Here is a 4,221-nt window from a genome sequence, read left to right on the forward strand (position 1 = left end):
ATATTCGTCTCAATTTGATTTCGGTGAAAGTCTTGGATATTGATGGTTATCACACTTACTTTGGTGGTGGTGGTATATATAAAATCACCAAAGGGTCCCTAGTGGTTGCAAAGGAGAAAAGTTCCACTTCTCTCTATAGGATGCCTACAAAGCTATGCAAGGAAGAAGTGAATGCAATTGAAGACGCATCTTCTAATTTATGACATATGCGCCTCAGTCACTTGAGTGAGAAATGACTCAACATGCTTGCGAAGAAAAATTTTCTTCCTGTGAAAGGTACATCTCTAAAAACTTGCACTCATTGTTTTGCTGGAAAACAACATAGAGTTTCTTTTCATAACATTGGTCCTCATAGGAGGCAAAATATTCTTGATTTAGTTCATACTGATGTTTGTATGATGGATAGTAAATCTCTTGGTGGTGCATCATATTTTGTTACTTTTATTGACGCTACTCTAGAAAAGTGTGGGCCTTTCTTTTGAAATCTAAAGACCAAGTTTTTGGAGTCTTCAAGCATTTTCATGCAAGTGTTGAAAGAGAAAAGGGAAGGAAATTGAAATGTGTTCGATCAGATAATGGTGGTGAATATAGAGGTCCGCTTGATAGTAAATCCAAACAATGTATATTCGTTAGTTATGGTGATGAAGAATTTGGTTATAGATTGTGGGATTCGGTTGACAAGAAAATTATCAGAAGCCGAGATGTGATATTTCTTGAAGGCAAGACTATTGAAGATTTTGATAAAGCTGAAAAACAGAAACCAAATTCCATAAGTTACATTGTTGTTGCGCCTAATCCCCTTGCAGAAACCTTTGTTGATGGGGGGAGATATACAGGTAGATGACGATAATGTAACTGATGATCATGTACATCACCATGATGAGCAGGTTCCATTTGAGCAACCAGTCGAGTTTGAGTTGAGAAGATCTACTAGAGAATGTCAACCTTCTCAAAGATACCCTCCACATGAGTATGTGATGATCACTGATAGTGGAGAGTCAGAGTACTATCAAGAAGCTATTACAAATGTTGATAAAGAAAAGTGGTTGAAGACCATGCAAGAAGAGATGAATTCCTTGCATGAGAATATGAATTTTTCTATAAAATTTAAAATTTTTAACAACTAAGAAATTAAATATGAATTTTTAAATGTTAAAAATTTAATAATTCATATTTAATTCATCATTTGTTAAGAAATTATGAATTTTTGTTATTTTATCTCCTTACTAATTGTAATTCTAATTTATTAATACTAGTAAATTAAATTTAAATTTTTAATTTATTTTTATTAACTAATGCCTATGAAACATATAATAAAATATAATTTGATTTTACTAATTCTATTAAAACATACAACAAATAGTTATTTTGCTCTAAAAGATTCAATAAACTTTCAACATAAGCCATAATGAGTTTCTTAACATTTATTATGATAAACTGCAAACTAATTTCATAAAGAACGATACTTATCTTCCTAAATAAAATATTTGCACTAGAGATTTTACGGGACAAATTCCCTACATCATAAACTATATTATCGAAAATATCACAAACAAGATAACTGAGTCAAGTGATGTAAAAAAAAGCAAAGCATCACACCATTTACAAAAGCACATTTATGCTTTTTTGTGGGAGTTTGATATCATGATGACACATAATGAACATGGACGGTCCTCTCTAGATCTGATCGAGCAGCCTTTTCTTTTTCCATTTCTTAGAAGAAAAAAAATCAAAGTGCTTGATTCAGGAACTTGAAAAACAATATTACCCATAGTTCTAATAAGATGGATGGAATTTAACATTGTTACTAGAAATACCATATCCCATCAATTTTTTGTTTTCATTTTCATACATTGTTTTAAATTTCAATTTCATAGCTTTCTCAAATATTCTACATCAGGTCACTAAAATATGTTCTATCACAAGCACCAACATCATGTCTTGAAAGGTACCTGAAAAAGCAAGTTGACTTTTTTTGTTAAATTTTTCGGAAAAAACCATGCAACATGAAAGCAAATATGTTTCTTTAGTTGGTTCATTCAATGACCAAAGTAATATAATAATTGAAAGATAAGAGCAATTTAATGCAGGAAGTTACTGAAAGTTTCATAGAACATTGATATCATTTAATGATGCAAGTTTGAAGCCAAAAACATAAACTTTACGTGCAGATGCAGAAACTTTCGACAGCGTGACACATTATTTTCTTTGGTCCTTGTCACCATTTTGCTTGGGAGTAAATCATATATTCATACATCATTAATAATTGTCCCAAAATTTATTTCTTGAAAAAAAAAAAGTTTCGGAATTATTGGCTATTTCTGTGACCATATCCAACTTTTTGCAATTTTTTTGTCATATTATATCGTTTGCTCCAAAAATATTATTGGAGATTTATATTGAATTAACTCAATTTTCACACTTGTTTCGAAATTCATACAATCTTTTAAAAAAATATTTCAACAGAGAGAAAAAAAGAAAGAGAACATTGTGAATGTTAGAAGAAAATACGATATATTAATAAACAAAATCAAAGGAAATCCATTGGAAGTTATATAACAACCTATCAAAGATATGTATATGTATCACTTTGTAAATCTTGGACACCCCTTTGATACCTAAGTAACTTAGGAAATTTGACGGTCTAAATTAATGATTTCACTTATATGTAATTCACTATATTATTTTTGTTCAACCAATATAAGCTATAAGCTAGTTGCGTCACTGTATGCTCTTTATATGGTAACCATCATACATAATCAACATCGATCTCATCAAACGATTTCTTAAAAGGTCGAATCAAACTCTTATCCCTCTTTGGTTTCCATCAAGTGGAATTGGGTTTCTCCTCAACATATTTAGGAGAATGTCTACAACAATCAAGACATAACGTAGGAAAATATTCAGAGACCAAAGTCTACTCATGCATAATAACATATCATTAATTTATTTATAATATGATTTATCAACATATTAAGCAACAACTTCAATAATGTAAAAGAGTCAAATACCCAGAAATCGTTCTGGTGTGATGCATATTGGATTCGTAGAGAATATCATAAAAGTATGCAAGAGAAGTATCCCCCCATGTGTATCCTCTACATAAGTCGAGGTCTCAGAAACACTCTAGGAAGAAAACACTAGCAGCAAAAACACTTTTGTCGCCGAAAAGGGTGCAACAGACTAGAAAATTTTGAAACGCCCTCACAACCATCTTTTAAAGTTGATCACAACAACGCTGATTGTATACATCAAGTAGCCAACTAAATCGAACTTGTGTTGTCCGTGTGACATTAAACTCAACATGACTAAGGGCTTCAATAACTCCAAGCAATTTGACTAATACCTCTACAGCCACATCTTTGTCAATCATTATGACAATAAAGAATCCTCGTGTGATCAATGACCAAACATCATCAAGCGTGATCGTCATCTCTCCAATCGGAAGATGGAAGTTGTTGATGTATTCCACCTAATGACTTATAAGCAAAAAAATTATCTCAAATTTTGATCAATAATATAGGCAAAAATTAACTATTTTTGATTTGTTTAACACTAGTATTCCTAACATATCCTTACTTTAATAAAAAAATATTTAATATTAATAATTGATTGTTCGACATTCAAATAGACAATTTAATAAATTTTAATTAAATTTTATATAAGGAGGTAGTGTTGGGTGGGCTCACTCTCCTAGTAGAACCCACCAATTTTATTAATATTACTTTTATTATTATTATTATTAGTATTATTATTATTATTAGTATTAATATTGTTATTATTGAAAGAAAAAAAAAACAAAGGAGAATACATGGTATTATTGGACTAGGTCCATGTGAAGGAAATAAAAGGGATTTGAAATCCCTATTTTAGATGTGAAGAAAGAAGGTATCTGTAACAAGCCACAAAAGGGAGAAGAGAAAGAAAAGTTTGGTTCTGGTGGTGGTAACATGTGTGTAGCAAATTTTCTTCATTTGATCTATAAATTTAGAGTGTTATTCCTACCACTGAGTTTGTTATTTGAATATAAAGTCTGAATTGTTATTAGGAAGGTTGTGGTGTACCCATTAATTATTATAGGAGAAGTTTTACTGGATTAGGTCCCGTGGTTTTTATTCTCTCAATTTGAGGGAAGTTTTTCACGTTAAAAAATTGTGTGTGTCTCATATTTAATTTTCTGCCAATTATTATTGCTCTTGGAATTGTATTTTCTATTTATCC

This window comes from Cicer arietinum, chromosome 5 (assembly GCF_000331145.2).
Source record: "Cicer arietinum cultivar CDC Frontier isolate Library 1 chromosome 5, Cicar.CDCFrontier_v2.0, whole genome shotgun sequence".
Classification (NCBI taxonomy): Eukaryota; Viridiplantae; Streptophyta; class Magnoliopsida; order Fabales; family Fabaceae; genus Cicer; species Cicer arietinum.